General features: G+C 42.6%; 1 long non-coding RNA gene across 1 annotated transcript in view; it reads left to right on the top strand.

The window, feature by feature from the left end:
• LOC114219245 (uncharacterized) overlaps nucleotides 1-18346 on the top strand; it is a 98865-nt gene that overhangs the window by 62172 nt on the left and 18347 nt on the right. Inside the window, exon 8 of the long non-coding RNA XR_003611351.2 lies at nucleotides 15338-15444. This is a non-coding gene — a long non-coding RNA (uncharacterized LOC114219245). The remainder of the gene's footprint in view (nucleotides 1-15337; nucleotides 15445-18346) is intronic.

The raw sequence follows: 18346 nt of genomic DNA, 5'->3' as shown, positions 1-18346 counted from the left end.
TTTGTTTCAAACCTCCTATCTTGTTGCCAATAAACTGTTGTGCTATGGATGCTGTTCAGAAACCTGTTCCTGTGGGAGCTAGTGTGTAATCATTGCTTTTCCTCATGGACAGACTGAAGTACTGGTCTGTGAGGCAGGAGTTCAGGGTCAGATTAAAAGGCATTTGTCCTTATTAGGCCCACCTGTTCTGAATATTTACAAAGCTGGGGGAAAACCAAGTGACCAGTGGGCCAGTGAACCACTGGACCACCCGTGATGGTCTTAGGTTGGGGGAGAAATCCTCGAGTCTAAATATGCACCCCTCCCAGGAGCTTCCCAGATGTAGAGGTGTCTTGAAGGGGCACTGCTAAGTGTCCTGATCAGGATCCTTTCCATTTTCACCTGGCATTTCCTCCTTGCCCAGGGGGCGTATTCCAAAAACAATACAATTTGGAGAATCACATGCCGTGCATTAGGAAATACGTAGGCTTTTAGTTGCAAAACACCTGGGCTCCATCTCAGCTCTGAGCCCTTGTCTCCTCATTCATAAAATGACCATCATGGTGCTGCTCATCTCTCAGGAGTGGCTGAAGAAGAGAGAGTTAGGTGAGGTCACGTGTGAAGGCTCTAAGAACTAGTCACAGCACAGAGTGGGCAATTAGTATGGTCATTCGCTCTGATCCCTCCCTCCCACAACTGTCACACCTTCTAAGTGCCCATGACCCACAGGGTCAGGCTCACAGAATTCATACTTGCACAAAACCGAGGCACCACACCAGGGGCACAGGCTCCGTTAGGAATGTGGATAACAGCTCTGATTTGGATCTGAACCTGACCCTGGGCAGTGGAGAGAGGATGGTGCCTCTTCCAAGTTCTTGTGAAGATTAAGCAAAGTGATTCCTCTAGCGTGTTTTTCTTGGATCTCAGCAGGTAGTGAACACCCAATAAATGGCGGGTACTGGGCCAGCAGGAAGGGCATTGAAGGGGGGAGCACAGTGGTGCTGAGAGCTAATAAAGATGTGGAAGGGTTGAGCCTAAGAGAAAGCGTGAAGACAAAAACACAGGGAAAAGCCCTGGTGTGTTGCCTCATAAGGTAGCAACTCCCTCTACCTCCCTCCACCCCCAGAGAACAGGAGCTGATGTCCCGGAGGCCGTATCATTCATCCTCCAACCTGGGTCACTTTTTTTTTTTTGGTAAAGATTTTATTTATTTATTTGACAGAGGTGGGGGCGGGGAGAGCACAAGCAGGGGGAGTGGCAGGCAGGAGAGGGAGAAGCAGGCTTCCAGCTGAGCAGAGAGCCTAACGCGGGGCTCGATCCCGGGACCCCAGGATCATGACCTGAGCCAAAGGCAGATGCTTAACCGACTGAGCCACCCAGGTGCCCCCCCACCCGGGTCACTTCTGAGAGTGGAAAAGGGCGCTCTTACATGTTATCGAATTATACCAGAACAGCAGGCCAAACTGGGGTTGTCCAGGTCAGGCTGCTTTGTGTGGTCCCCAACATGTAGTAATTTCTCAAATATATTGTCACTACCCCTAGGATTCATTAATGGGAATCACATAGTTAGAAAAGGCACTTACCAATTCTTTTTTCTTCTGAAAAGTTTTTTTAGATCCAAATGTCTGATACTTACAGACAGAAGGCGCGGATTGATGAGAAGGGGATGGTCAAGATGGATGATTGCCAGATGAAATGTGGGAAGTTCAGTGACGGGTGAATTTTAGATGAGCAACAAATAATTTTTAGTGGACATATGTAGTGGACATACTTACTGTTCAAATTGTTGTTTGTTTCTGAAATTCAAACATAGCTGGGTGTCCTGTATTTTTATTTGCTACATCTGGCATCCCTACCAAGATGGACCATGTGATCCTATGGTTGTATTATTAAATTAAAAACAAGACTATCTGGTGAAAACATTCTGTCTGCCAGGTGAAGTGCTGGATGTCAGAGTGGCATCCAAGTGAACAAGACACAGTTTCTGCCACCAATTCACGGCCCATGGAGTGAGGAGTTCAGGGAGGTCATGTTTGAAGGCTCTGAGAGCTGGTCACAGCACAGGGTGAACAAAGGAATAAAGTGGACATTGAACGGAGCACCTATTGGGATCTGAGCGCATTCACCAATATTTCATGTGCCATCTCAGTAAATCCTCACGATCAGGGTTATTCCCATTTTGCCGATGAGAGAATGAAGGCCCAGAAAGAAGTCACGAGCCCAAGGTTTCAGAGGTCAGAAGTGATGAATCAAGGTTAAAACCCAGGTCCATCTGACTCCAGAGTCAGCTCTTTCCAATGAAAATACATTTTTTGTAAATGCATATACAAATTGCAATTTCAATAGGCTGTTACAGCACAAAAGAGAGAAATGAACTCTGCTTTGGGTAATCAGGGAAGTTGCTATCATCAATTTCCTGTAGTTATAAATCCAATTCCTTATAAAAGGAGGAGGTGGTTACTGTAAGGAAAAGCCAAGAGAGATTAAGTCTCTCTTGGCACCTCCCTTTCTCTCTCTCTCTCTCTCTCTCTCTCGTCTGATTCATTCTTTCACTCCTGGCTGACTCCCTCTGCTCAGGCATGGATTCTGCTCATCAGAACTGTGGCCTGTGTGTGGTCAGCATGCTTTCTCAGAGTCTACACCTACCTCAGGCTTTTAACATCAATTCTCATTAGCAGAAGCCTCAATATTTCAAAATTCTTGGTTTTTTTTAATTATTACAGTATAGTTGACACGTAATGTTGCATTAGTTTCAGGAGTTTGGTTTAATTTTTTAAAACAGTTTTATTGAGATATAATTTACATGCCATAAAATTCTCCCATTTTCTAATTGAAATTTTACAATAGATTATAGGCTAGTTTATGAATGAGTTGCCCTCGGTGGGGTGTTTCTCCCGATGTCATGTAGCCATCCCTCACCCAATAGCTGTGACCAGAGGACAGGGCGTTGAGCAGGTGCTGAGGGCTGAGAAATTTCTCTTAGGATTGTGGACTTCCAGCACTGTGATTAACATGTCTGACAGAAAAGGGTTCTCAGAGGAGATGACATTTGATAGGAATCTTAATGAACAGGTTAGTATTCACCAGGAAGAAAAAAAGGGAAGAAAGACATTTTAAGCAAGGAATAGCATGTGCAAATGTCAAGGTTCACAAAACAGGAATGAGCAGGGAATAGTGTGAAATTTGGAGAGCCCAGAGTACCAGGTCCTAGATTGGAAGGCAGGGGAGTATAGGTGAGCATAGACTTCCAGGTTGCTGGCTTGGCTACTTGGGTGGATACATACTGGAAGTACAGTGATGGTTGGACACATGGCTTGGAAGCTGTAACAATCTTCACAAATTTATTAGAAAGTTCACCCACGATCTAGCCCTTGGAAGACATTGATACTGAGCTATACGACAGTGTAGCAGGAAGATGAAGCCATTCCTCCAAAGACAGCTGCTCAAACTATCCTGAAGGTGGGTTCACCTGAAATTCTACATTGTTGATTCAGCCCAAATCCAACCTTCTGGGTGCCTTATGAGAAAGTAGAGAGCAGCAGAAATATGGCATGCTTTATGGGAAATCTCTGCTTAGCCAGCATGTTTAGATATTAAATGTTGAGAAGAAAAATATGACCTGCCATAAATTCTCATTAAACACATTATTGCCTTAATAGTGCAAGTAAAGATAGGCCCCTAAAGAATTTTCTGATTTGTCATCAATATTTAGTTTTTGCTTTTGATTTATTAATTTGTTCTTTTTCCAAGTGTGCTTACAGTAAACATTTTTAAAAAGAGATAATTTTTTAAAAAAAGGAAGAAGAGTAAAATCACCATAAATCCCAACACCCAAAGAGAAACCACGGTAAACAGTTTTGAGTATATGCTTCAAACTTTCTTTTTTTTTTAAATTATGTTTTAGTATCTATTAGCGCACAGAGAAAGTTACACATTAAATGGTACAGAAAAGTTTATGATAAAAAGCAGCTAGGCTCCATCTCACCCTCCTCATATTGTCCCCCTTCGCAGAGAGAACATATTTTAGTGGATTCCACTTTCCATAGTGGTTGCTCTCAAAGCTCGGGGTCTGTGCTCTTTAATATACTCGCCACTGGTCACATGGAGCTCTTTAAATTAAAACTAATTAAAATGAAAATTCAGTTTCTCAGCCTCACTGGCTGCATTCAAGTGCTCAATAGCCACACGTGTCTAGAAGCTCCCACTCTGGATAGAACAGATATAGAACATTTCCATCATTACAGAAATGTGTATTAACCAGTGATGCTCTAGATAAAAATATGCTTTTACCTTTATCTCTTGATTTATCAATTTTAGACAGTATCAGTTGCCTTCCTTCTGTTTCTATTCAGATACATTTTTATAAGCTTCTGGAAAAACTAACATATACATACAGAAAAGCATATCTGTTATAAACCTAAATCTTAACAACTTACCATGAAGTGAGTAATTCATGTAACTGCCCCACAGAGCAATAAGCAGAATATTATGAGGGACTCAAACTCCCTCTTTTATTTGCCCCAACTACCAATTCCTCTCTCCGGAGGAATGAATTGGTTTTGCCTGTTGACAATCTTTAGTATCTGGCTGCTTTCATGCAAATTATGAATGTGGGGTTCATCCAAATCATGTGAGGGGGAAGTCACTCATGGGAACAGAATTGCTGGATAGTCTGCATCATAGGATTATAGTACAGTTTATTGATCCATTCTACTATTTGGAGACATTTGAGCTGGTTCCAGTGTGAGGCTATTTTGAATGATGTAGCTGTGAGCATTTTTGTACATGTCTTTTGGCATGTGTGCATTTCTTTTGGGTGTGAACCTAGGAGTGGAATCGCTGGGTCACAGGTACAGATGTGCTCAGCATTAGTCCAGTGGTGCTCCATATCCTCATTAGTTCTTGATATTCTAACAATTATATCACTAGGTTTTAGATTTGCATTTCCCTGATAACTAGTGGTTTAACATCTTTCTGGTATCTGTGGACTATTTGGATATTCTCTTTTTGTGAAGTGTCTGAGTCTCTTAGCTATTTGACTACTGGATTTTCTGTCTCTTTTCTAAAAAATTGATTTGTAGTCATTTAAAATATTTTTGGATATGCACCCTCTTTCACTAACATGTTGGCTAATCTCTTCTCTCGGACTGTAACTTGCCAATATCGTTTGATAAAGAGCAAGTTCAAATTTTTAATATAGCCCAATGTACCAATCTTTTCCTTCACAGTTAGTACATTTGGTGTCATACCTAAGAAACCTTTCTCTACCATAAGGTCATGAATATACATATCTCCTATATTATTGTCTAGAAGCTCTATTATTTGATTTTTCATGTTTATGTCTATAATTGAGCTGGAATTTATTTTTATGTAGGATGTGAGGTAGGAATCAAATCTCATTTTTTTTTTTTTAAATATCGGAGCCAATTGGATTGTGTCCTTTATTTAAAAAAAATCCTTTGATGGGGCCCCTGGGTGGCTCAGTCATTAAGCGTCTGCCTTCGGCTCAGGTCATGATCCCAGGGTCCTGGGATCGGGCCCCGCGTCGGGCTCCCTGCTCCGCGGGAAGCCTGCTTCTCCCTCTCCCACTCCCCCTGCTTGTGTTCCTGCTCTCGCTATCTCTCTCTGTCAAATAAATAAATAAAATCTTTAAAAAAAATCCTTTGTCATTTTGTTTAAGCACCACCTTTGCCATAGTTCTCCCCGCCTCTCTTTCTCTGTCTCTCTGTCTGTCTGTCTGTCTCTCTCTCTCTCTCTCTCTCTCTCTCTCTCTCTCTCTCACACACACACACACACACACACACACAGCTCTCTTTCTGAATTCTCTGTCCCAGAGATAGGCAAACTAAGGCCAGCTGCCTACTTTTACAAATGAAGTTGTCTTGGCAGAGCCATGCCCGTTCATTTGCATACTATCCATGGTTGCTTTCAAAATGAAGTCATAGTGACAGGCCATGTGACTTACAAAGCCTGAGTATTTACTATCTTGCCCTTTTCAGATTTTTGGTAAAGTAAACTGTCTAATTCTGTTCTCCAAGATTGTCTTGACTATTCTTGGGCCTTTGTATTTCCACATAAATTCTATTCAGATATACTGTGATTATAAACATTTGTTATACAAATTACGTAGAAAGTTTTGTAACTTGTTTTATAAGTTACTTAATGTCTAGTGGAAATCTGCATGATATTACATGTTCTTCTACAACATAATTTTTAATGGCTTCATAGTATTCAATTCCAAGATAAACTATCATTTATTTAACCAAAGACATTGCTTGGCTATATGTCTTTCTTATTTTCCTATCATTAAATTGTAAATTGCTCCTTTAGCTTGTTCATACTCTTGCAACTAAGTAATTTCATTTATGGGAATTAAACCAAAGTAAATTATCTTAAATGAAAAAATATGCAAGAAGATGTTTATCGCAGCATTATTTATAACCATGAAAAATTATAAATGACCACTTCACTGATACTGGTAATGGCTAATTATAGTACTTCCATTTATTATAATATTATCCAAATGTCTAAAACAGTGGTCAGGGAGACTGGAAAATTATTACAGAATATTTTATGCAATAAAGTGTGTGTACTCCCTAATTATGAGTATTGAAATATAGCCCTTAGGAAATATCTAGAAATGCATACACCAAATTAAAGTTAGTTAATACTAGGGAGTGGTATTTGTAAGGGGAGGGGAAGCACTGTATTTGCTCTGTCTTGCTTGAATATTTTATAGAACTTATGCTATTACACTGAAAACATTTGAAAATCATTTTCTAAAATAGACTGCATGATACATGCTATGATAAAATGGCAATACCCTAAGGGAAGATAAGCCTGTTGTACAAAAGCAATACTGAAGACTTAGTTTTAAGCAAGTGCATAAACAGAGCGTACAATTTAAAGGGAGCCTAACATCCCAGCAGTCATAGAGCAGCGAACCCACAAACGACGACCCCAGCTAGACCAGAATTATTCCCTTAGTCACACTGGATACGTAAATGCGAGCTCCTCAGTGAACACGGACTGGAGGCTGTGGATCCTTGGAGATGAGTGGATACAGAGTAACCCATATATGATTCTCATTTCAGAGTGTGGGATCAAAGTGACCCACAACTGGGGGCTCTCCTGTGCGTATCGTGTGGGGGCCATAGAAGCGGACCACAATCTGGTGGGTGGGATGGGAGTTTTCTCTGGAGACCGTACATATCCCAATAAGCAATCACCTTGGAAATGTCTATGAGGTGGGTCATTTGGACGGGTGGAGGGAGGAACATCGGCTTTCCCTCCCGCCAGTGTACCAGCCAGGTGCAACTGAGCCCCAGACACCAAGGGACTTCTGGAGAAATGGTGGTGGTGGACGTGACCCATCTCTGGCCGTGCAGAGGCAGGGGGTATGGAGCGCAAGGGGACATAGTTAGCCGTGGCAGAAGCAGCAGCAACAACAGAGTGTGAAGGCTGCTCCAAAGGCAGCCCACATCCACATCTGGAGGCAGAATTTGTAGAACCAGACCTCTGACCTCAGAGGGCTCATATCTGATTGCCAGCACCACTGTAAAAAATATGGATGCCTGGACCTCACTCCAGCCTGGCTCCATCAGAATGCCTCGGGAGCAACCTGAGCATCTGATCGTTTCAAAAATCCCCAGGGGATTATAACACACAGCCTAGTTTGAGGACCACTGCTCTGGGATCAACACTTCCCCCGCACCCTTGGGTGTTGAAATCTCATAATTGCATCCGATTTGGATTGCAATGCCCTGCGGAGTAATGGTGGGTAAGGGTTTCATTCATGAACAATAAGCCACGGAGTCCTACAAAAAAGATTCCATTAGCCCTGGGAAGCTGCCAGCCCTTCTCTCTTCTCTTTGCCAGAAAATTAATGAGACCATTTATTGGAAGGTAGAAAACTAACAATTGCATTTTGTAGTGTTGGGGGTCAAATGGTACACATCCCGCAGTGCTTATGCTTCCATCGGGAAGGAATAAAGCAGGACTCTGGTTATGTGCCAGGCATTCTTTCCATATGCTGTGTCTCTTAGTCTTCACAAAACACTCTGGAGAGTATGTATTACTATTAGTTCCCTTTTACAGATAAGGAAACTGAGACATAAAATGGTTGAGAAATCTGACCAAACTTACATAGTGTAAGTGGCAGAGTGGGGATGTGAGCCCGTTTTATTTAGCTCCAAAGTTTGTCTCTTGTCATGCTCTTCATTATAACACCCTCTTTATTGTTGCACCCAAAATGCTGTCTGGCAAATAGCAAGTGCTCTATAAATACTTAGCAATGCCCCCTGGGATTTTACTGTGAGGATGGCGTTGGGCACCAAATCCTGAGCCTGAATTGCAGTAATTCAGCTTTGTTGGAGAAAAATATAGGAGCCTAGAAGTTGTGGCTGAGTGAAGAAAATTTCTCAATCTGTGGCTGAAATCTTATTCGGAGAACTTAGTGTCCCATTATATACATTTGTACAAAATAAAATGTTAAGACTCAAGTTTGCAAAAACAGAGTGCATGTGGTAGGTTAAGTGCTTTAAGAAGGCAGAGCAGGTTCTAGAACTTATGGAACTATTTCCTTAATTAAGCAAATCCTTTATCCAGCAAAGGACAGGAAGGTCTAGGAGTTGCAGGTGATCTCAGTGATTTCCACTATTGGTGGCTCAGGGAGCAAGGGGACCACTTGTTGGCAGGCACGTGGGTTTGTTTGGGGTTCTGGAAGGGACGGAAACAGTAGTCGGGAGCAAGCCTGCAATATGGTGCGGAATGACAACTCCACCTAAGAACCAATTCAGGACTGATGCCGCATTAAAAGCAAAGCACAGCTTCCTCCAGGGTAGGGCAGTGAGGGTCTCCGGTGAGTGAGTGCCTCTCTCATCACTCCTAAATTCTCTCTCCTTTAGAGAGGCTCCCTCTTGGCTCCAGCTGTCACCACTGTCTAGCCTCCTGGGGAAGCCACTCACCATCTTTGAAAACTGCTCTTGCAGAAATGGAAATATATTTTAAGACAGCCTAACTTCCTAAAGAAACTTTACTGAATAACGAGAACATAAAAAGGAAAAATGATATGAAGTAGAAGTGGTATACAGTTAGACTAGCAAAATGATGTTTTATATTCGTTTCTTTTTTTCTATCGCAACTGGCTTCTGGTTCCAAAGCATTTCATTTCACACGTCCTACGAGTCTCCTGTCCTTCGCAACCCCAGACTCTCTCCACCATAGCCAAACCTGTCTCCTGGATGTCCTTGATCCTTGGAGAAAATGACCCCCCCCCCCTGCAGTGCTCCCTTTCGTGGAGTCTCTGGTCTGAGGGGCATGGCCTCACTCTCTCCCCAGCTGATGAGCAGGCCTCTGGTGGTCGACACACACACACACACACACACACACACACACACACACACACACACACACAAGAAACTTACTCCTCAGGTGACAATCCTGTTTCCTACCCACAAAGGTAGGCTTTGTCCATTTAGGTTGCTATAGAATAATATCTCAAACACTAAACAATAATCTCTTCATTAGACATGGAGTCACAGAAATACCATTTCCTAAATAGAAGCATCATGAGCATAGCAAAGTTTTTTCCTGACTCAGTACTTGGTGGTACTTAATCATACTCTCATTTCCTATAAAGTACCTTCTAATAATAAGGTAATAATATAAAACCCATTGATGGGCCTAGTTATAACATCAGAGTGTCAACATTTAGCTAGGCAGCTGGGGAGGGGGGGGTTGTCCTTTATTTGTGATTGATAACGTTATTCAGAAGATACAAGTTTTCTGGGGTTTTGATCAAGAATTCCTAACTCTCAGGAAAGCAATCTCTATAAGCAACTATCACAGGCCGCTCCAGAGACAGTATGAGTTCTATACTCACTCACACTATGAGTGTGTTTTCTCGTGCTCCATAAGCTCAGAGCAAAGGACTAGTCATTAAGGGTAACAAGAAAGCACACCTGCTGATGTCTTGCAAAGTCCCCTTAGATGGACGTCTGGCTTCTGTGAAACAATAGCATCAAGTGACATTGGAAGGTAGTCTGTGATTAAAATATAGCCAGGGCGGGGTGTCTGGGTGGCTCAGTCAGTTAAGCGTCTGCCATCGGCTCAGTCATGATCCCAGGGTCATGGGATCGAGTCCCGCATCATGCTACCTGCTCAGTGGGGAACCTGCTTCTCCCTCTCCCTCTGCCCCTCCTCTCCCCTTGTACTCTCTCTATGAAATAAATAACTTTTTAAAAACCTTAAAATATATATATAGCCGGGGCCCATGTAAAAATGATGACTGACATAGAAATGAATTCCAAAGAAACTAAAAGAGTAGTAGCCGAATGTCTGCACTGGGGGACGTGCAAGCAGGAGCAACATTGTAGAAAGTCAGATCCTTGAGGTGGAGGATGAAGAGCAAACAGTCTCTCAGAATTCAGAGAAGAGGAACAGAGATTAAAAACAAAAATAGAGGAGAAAAGATCCAATCTAAGAATTATAGATACTTCTTATTAAAAAACAGTTAGAATGGAAACAATACTCAAAGGCATATTGAAGAAAACTTTCCTGAGCTAAATAACAGATAGGTCTTTATATTTTTTAACTGACTTTTCTTCTACACCGACATATTTTCATAAGTATCTCTACCAGATAGGGAATTTTTAAAATGGAACCCACGAGGCCATTACCTCACCTAATTAGATCTTTCTAAGGCCGAATCCAAAACAAATAGACCTTTCTGTTTTTTAAATAACCTTTTTATTTTGAATAATTTTAGCTTTATAGAAAAGTTGCTAACACAGCATTCCTGTGTGCCCTTTACCCAGCTTCCTCTAATGTCAACACCTTCTGTAAACATGGTACATCTGTCAAAACTAAGAAATTAGCATTGCTACAATGACCATTAACTAAACTGCAGACTTTATGCGAATTTCAGCAGGTTTTTCGCAAATGTCCTTTTACTGTTCTAGGATCCAATCCAGGACACCGCACTGCATTGGCTTTCATATTTTTATAAAAAATGGAACTGCAGTGGGAGACTGTAACACTGAGTTAGCCATGTGAGCTGCCCAAAAGTCACTCCTTGGACCTTACCCTGTCTCATTCCCAACTGCCCTGGCCTCTGACTTTCTAATTCCTCCTGGTTTGTCTCCTTGCCCCTCGGATCTGATACACACTAAGACCTTGGAACTTCTAGCAATAATGCGTTTGTTCTCCATATGCACCGCACTGCCCCCAAGGGCCTTGGGTAATGTCCCTTTCAGTTCCCCTCCTCTATTCCTGGCACTGCTCACCCAACGCTACCTCCTTGGGGCACTATCACCCCAGCCTCCCCTGATATGTGGTCAGAAACGAATCATCGTGAATTGCTCTATAGCTCTGCTCTGTATTCTGGTTGAAAGACAACATCAGTCTAGAGAAGTCTGAGGAAAAGTGAAAAGTCAAAACCATTTCTGTTTGCACACAACTCAATATGCCTCCCTTCTCCCTTGATAAAGGTGATACCTTTTGAAAATGTTATTATTTCAGTTTTTCAAAAGAAAAAATGTTTTTCATGGCTGGGTTTGTGGGATTCCTCTGTTAGGTATTGTCCTGTGGGTTCACCACAGCCTGGGATCAGCCCCTCAAACTTGCAGGGTGAAGAGCCTATACTTAATCAGCTTCCCAGGGGGGATCGCACTTCAGAATGCTCACCATGCTAACAAAATCTCTAAGAAGTGGAAATAAAATCAGAACACCAACTCATTAATTTATAATGAGCAATACACCTGACAAGCGAATCCATCACTGTGTGGGCCTGACCAACCGGCTCTGTAGGAGCTTGGTGAGTGTGGAAGCAGAACAAAGGAGTTCTAGAATCTGAAAATTGAAAGGCCTCAGGCCCTGAAAAGCTGAGGCTCCCATTTCCCCAGTAAGGACAGGCCTGGCTGGTGGCTTGGCACTTCCCTGACCTGGCTGGGCACTCCCTCCCCTGGGCACACTTTGCACAGCACTTCTCTCTGTGCTTCTGCATCTGACCAGTCCTTTGGCTCAGGTACACTTTCGATTCTTGTCTGGGGCTGGGGGTCCTACTGGCTTTTTAAGCTGATGATGGTTCTGATCAGTTGTGTTGGAATCTGTATTTTAACCCCCAAAGACTCACTTACTTCTAAGTCCCTAGTGTTTGTGTGAGTCTGTGTGTGTCTGTGTCTATGTGTGTGTGTGGTACTGTCATGGATGCCGTCTGTGTCCTGGAGTGTGGTTTTCCCTGACCCCCACAAAGTGAGGAGATTGTCCGGGGAAGTGGACTCTGAGGTGGAGATCTGTGTGCAGGAAGGGCACGGAGCACAATCTTGGCAGTAAGACCTGTGGGGGAGAAAAGAAGCAGAGCTGGGTAGAGCCAGAAGGTGAACTGCAGTGCAATCACAATGAAAAATATCAGCCGATTCTTGGAGAGCTGTGAATCCTAGGTGGCCTTTCCAAGTTGTCTTGAACTGGGGCAAGACGCTGGGCCTTTGGTGGCTGGATGGGTGGTGTAACTCCGGTGAGACACGACACTCCCCTCAGCTGGGGAAAAGAGTGTGTCAGTCCTGGGCGTGCGAGATCTGAGCAGCACGTCACAGCACTCGTCACAGGGAGGAATATACCTCCTGGTAAATTGCTTATACCCCGGATTCAGACTCTCTTGAGTTTGAATTCTGCTCCAGCCATCTCTTGCCTGAATGATTTTTTTGATGGGTTCCATAATTTCCTCATCTACAAAATGATAATGTGATTTACCTCATAAGTTTTTTTGCAAGGATTCATTGAATAATCTGTGTCAAGTGTTTAGGTTAGGAGCAGACACACAGTAAACACTCATTAAATGTTAGCTGCTAACATTAAGCTAGTTCCTATATTTTTTTGGCCCAAACTTTAAATTCATTACTTATATGCTTTTATTGTATAAAATGTTCTCCGTTTCTTCTAAGCCTCTAAGCACTGAAGGGGTTGATTGTAAGTCCAAGATCTGGTCTGCAGTAGAAAGGACATGGGGCTCAGTTATAACCCGACTAACTCCCTCTTTTGAGCCTCATCAGATGGAGGGTTGATTATCTACCGCCTGCCTCACAACCGGGCCGTGCTGGCACCTGGGGTGGGGCAGAAGCAAGGCAAGGTTGATGGGTACTGTTGGACAAGTGATAGTAGCCTACTCACATACCTTGCTTCCAGAGTATGGTTTCTGAGCAAGGCCAAGGGTATGATATTATCTATCATAAGGAGATTTTCCATTTCCCTTGTCGAACCCTGCCAGGCGGTTAAATGACATAGAGAACAGCCGACAGCTTGCTGTGTTCCTGACCCCATTATGCAGCCAGTGTACCAAATACGCCTCCTCTGAAAATAAACAGTTATTCATCAACTTGTCTCTCACTGGCATGGTGTAATTATCTTCCCAAAGTTATGAATGGAATGATAGGTTCCCAACAAAAAGAGCATGATGGAAAGATGGGTTTCGGCAGCATCAGTTTGTCCCTGGGCCTGACTCTCCCTGGGCTGCTTCTGCCACTGCACACACACGTCTCGAGCCGGCCAACTTCGTGAAGTACATCAGAGAGGGAGGGGCCCTTCTTGGGGACAGTCAGAGCTCTCCGGTGCCCCAAGGGTTTTTGTGTCGCACGGGGGGTGGCTGTGGTTTGGGAAGGAGTTATGATAGACCCTGGTTTTCTGATGTAATACTAAATAATAGCACCTCAAATCCCAGTACTATTTCTTTTTTTTTTTTTTAAGATTTATTTTAGAGGGAGAGAGAAAGAGGGCAGGGGAGGGTCATAGGGAGAGGGAGGAGACTCTCCACTGAGCGCAGAGCCCAACTCAGGACTTGATCCTGCGACCATGAGATCATGACCTGAGGTAAAATCAAGAGTCAGATGCTTAACCGACTGAGCCACCCAGGTGACCCTCCCAGTATTATTTCTAACAAATATCACCATCCTTCCAGTAGCCAAGCTAGAAAATGTAAATCACCCTGGACTATTTCCTAATCTGTTATCACCATACCTAACCAATTTCGAATTGCTACAGTCACTGTTGTTACCTTGTGTCTTAAGGTTGATCTACTCTTATCTTCTACTCTTGATGCCTACTTGTAACATACATTCAAAAGGGCATGGAATGATTTTTTTAAATTGCAGTGGAGAGGGGGTGAGAATTCCATGGTGATTATATGGCACCAGAATTAACCAGAGATTTAAATTTGTGTAGAGCAATGGCAAACAAAATAATTATGGAGGAAAATAAAGTGGTAGCTATGAGCAGACACTCTTGGCTGTGAGCAGACACAACCTCTCTTCAGAAGGAGGGATTGGCACCAGAAAGTAACAGAGGTGCTTTATTGTTTGGAATCCTGTGTGTTCTAGGGATGTGTTAGAGACTTTCAACGAATTAATGATACCAGCACCTGCTACAAACTAGTGGCAACTCTGCAGAGAGCAATGGAGAGGCTCCCAGGATCTGAAAAGTGCTTTTCTCTTCCCTTTTCTTTGATCAAACATTGGATTTATGAATATACTCACCCCACCCTGCCCCAATTAGAGCAGACTTGTTAGCCTTGATTAGAAGATTTAATATCTATGATATATTTTCTGTGTTAATGAACTTCCTCTCCATGACCTTGTATTTGAAGTACTTGCAAAGAACAGGGAAGACACAACTCTATTTCAGACGACAAGTATTCCCAAATCTGTAGGTTTCGGAAGTGCCACTCCAGACAAGTTTTCCTTGGAGAGGTTGCCTCAAAGTCTTGGGGAAGTGGGTGCTCACCTGTATGTGCTACCATCCTGTCTCCTGTCCGCTGCCATCTTCACTCTGCCCACCCCCTAATCCATCCTCAGCAGAGTTATCTTTTTAAAGGACACACCTGAGCAAGCCAGTCACTGGGAGGATTTCCCCCACTGCCTACAAATCAAACTCTTAAATAAGGTCTTGAAGTCTCTTCCTTTGAGCTGGCTCCCGCAAGCTTGCCAGCCCCATCTCTGACTGTGCCCCTTCTGGCCTCCCTGAAGGTTCAGATACCTCTGGAGTTCAGGTACCGGACCTCCATGATGCAGACTGTTCAGATTGACTTCACACCAAACAAACTATATGCACTTTTGTATTTGTGCTATTACACAGCTCCCTTTATTAGAAATGTTCTTGTCTCTAGTCTCTGCCTACTAAAACCCTAGTTCACTTTCAAGGTTAAATCCTATCTTCTCCATGAGAATTTCCCACATACTCTCAGTCAGTACCCCACAGGACACTCCCACTGTCTTTGTTAGACACTAGTTCATTCTGACTTCTGTTATGTTAGTTTGATCATGTGTTTGCTCATTCCATAAATATTTACTATTGACCTTCTATGTCTCAGGCTTTGCATCAGGCACAGGAGATAAAACGGAGAGCAAGATCGAAATCAGACACTCTTCCAAACAGCATGGCATGACGAGGACCACCAATCCTGGACCCTAATAGCAGGTACTGTGGGATGAACCAAGGAGTTCCTGGGCAGTGTGACTTGGGGAAGAATAGGTAGAGGTCAGTCAAGCTATCTCACCTTGGTTTCACTGTGAGTGTGTGAGACTTGATGGGAAAACCGAATTGCTTGGGACAATGGAGGGAATATTTGGTGCCTTGACAAAGAAGAGGGCAGAAGAAGGAAAATCCTCAGAAAGTAGTTCTTTCTCTAAAGCGAAGAGGCTATACAGAAAAATTAAAATATCCAAGAGCAAGTTGGCTTAAAGTTGCTTTATGTATGGAATTAAATTAGATCATCCATGGAAAGTATTCAGCGCCGTTCCTAAAACATACTAAGAATCAATAAAATTTAGTTGCCTAAAATTTTAGTTATTGTTTCTCTAGCCCTTCCTCTGAACCTCTACGAAATCTTCATTCCCATCAAGATTGTCAATCCTCTGGAGCTGGACGTGTTAGGGGAAGGGAGGATTTCAGGAGAATGGGACAAACTACTAAGTCTGGCCTCAGGATGGGCTTCGGGGAAAAAATGAAAGGCTGCCCAGAGAGAACCAGTCACATTTGGGGCATATACCATTTATTGTAAGCCTACCTTGTGCCAGGAACTGGGCCAAGAGCTTGATGTACATTATTTCACCTCATCCTCAAAACACCCTATGATGTAGGTACTATTATCATGCCCATTTTAAAGATGAGGAAACCAAGGCACCAAGAACACAAATGATTTGCTCCAAGTCACACAGGTAATAAGTGGGTGGAGCTGGCATTCAAATCCCAAATCTCCAAAGTTCACCCACTCTACTACTCTGTCCCACGGTCCCTCCACTAACCACAAGCCCCTTGAGGGCAGGAAAAGACAGTGTCGAGAAGAGGCATGGCCTCGGACATTATCCTCATTCTATAAATACGAGAATTAAGACTCTGAAAGTCAATTAACATAACCCATATGTTTTTTTTTTTAAAGATTTTATTTATTTATTTTGAGAGAGAGAATGAGATAGATAGAGAGAGCACGAGAGGGGGGAGTCAGAGGGAGGAGCAGACTCCCTGCTGAGCAGGGAGCCCGATGCGGGACTCGATCCCAGGACTCCAGGATCATGACCTGAGCCGAAGGCAGTTGCTTAACCAACTGAGCCACCCAGGCTCCCACATAACCCATATGTTTTGAAATTAGTTTAGCACTACAACCTTTATCTTCTGACTCCTACTCAAGTGCTCTTTCCATTATAGAAGGCTGACTTCTGTGAGAACAATTCACATGTCATGCTTGATTGCTGTTTCCACTCCTGAGTTGATAGGATCACCAAGCCCCAGCCAGGATTAGAGTCTTCTTCGATTTATGGCCTTTTCTTTTCCGGTTTGGGTTATTCAAAGGTCAGTTGGACTAATGGATGAAGGCTGCTTTGCAGGCTATGTTCAATTTAAAATGTGTGATGCCTGTTAGACTTATTTTTTAAAAGAGAGCACTCATTGGAGCAGAGATGCTATTTTAGAGATGATTCTGTGATTGGTTTTAGAGAGTAGATCAGATATGATTCAGAAAGATAGTGTTGAAATTCATGACATGTGAAAAAATGGGACTTAAATTCTCAAATGAACTCCTGATAAGAACAAAAAGATTCTCTGAAATAGTTCACAGTCTTTTGAGGCTACTGAGAAAGTGCCCAGCCAGGACTGAAAAGTGCATTAATGGTTATTTCTTTATGGCAATTGAATTATAGCATCAATCTCCACCTAGCTTGAATCACACTGAAAGAGGTTATTTTAAAAATTAGATACAAGTGTTCTGGTTTAAAAGGTGGTTGGCTAGTAACCCTTGACCCAACCTCTTCCAACCTCCCAATAAAAGTCTATGAAGAAAGAGAAAATGTCAAAAATGCATTTAAAAACCTGCAGACTAGCACTGACAAACTGCTAGAATCTGGTACTAATTAACACCAACTTGAACGCCAGTGGGATCGGCTTGAGAATGTAGCTTCTGTCCTACCTTTGCTCTGATATTAAAAACAAAGTAAGCCAGCTAGGCTGAAAACAGTAAGAATAATAATAGTATTTACACTATTAAAAGATGAAAAGACATGTTAAAATTTTTAAAAGTTTATTTTAGCTAAAGCCAGTTTGAATCAGGAAGTGCCAAACTGGACCTGGTGTGGAGCACTCCATGGTCAGGAGCTCTGGGCAGGACTTCTCAGAGAAGAGGCAGAAGCAAAACAAGGAAATTATTTGATTGGATGTAGCTTAAGCAGTTGCATTATTTGGGAAAGTCTAGTTGGCTGTTTGTGATTGGGTGTTCTTCTTACCCCTGAGGCATTTACAGGAATTGGCTCTGGTTTAGGTTTTGGATTGCTTACTAGGCTACCCATGACCTTAGACCACCTCAGTCCAATGGCCTCCTTGTTTGATTCCTTCAACAACACTTACTGAGTGCTGACTATGCGTGAAGTAGTGCTCTAAGCATTTTGCATGAATTACATCATGCAACCCTCTCAACCACCCTATCAAGTAAGGACTATTACTTTTCCCATTTTACAGATGAGGAAACTAAGGCACAACGAGGCTAAGTGTCTTGTTTAGGGCCACAAAGCTACTAAGTAAGTGAGCCAAGCTTAAAATCTACATGTTTTATCTAGTCCCTCTTTCATTGTGTGTCTAGTTCAGAAAGACAAGGTCTTTATATCAGCAGTCCAGGCAGCCATAACTCCACAATGTCCGGTGATAACAAAGTGTATTGTCGTGAAATGTAAGTGCCAAATTGCAAAGCATCAAACCAGATATAGAAAAAAAATGATTACAAACATAAGAAGAAACTGATAGTTTTACAATTATCTGGGTGATTTCTGTAGACAAATTAGGAGCAAAAAATAAAACTCCACAAAACTGGGTTTATAGAGAATTTGAACAATAC

This window comes from Eumetopias jubatus, unplaced genomic scaffold (assembly GCF_037043125.1).
Source record: "Eumetopias jubatus isolate StellerSeaLion01/CBP00866 unplaced genomic scaffold, mEumJub1_p1.0 scaffold_13, whole genome shotgun sequence".
NCBI classification, from domain to species: domain Eukaryota; kingdom Metazoa; phylum Chordata; class Mammalia; order Carnivora; family Otariidae; genus Eumetopias; species Eumetopias jubatus.
The sequence above is the reverse complement of the archived record's forward strand: the minus strand, read 5'-3'. Positions and strand labels throughout refer to the sequence as shown.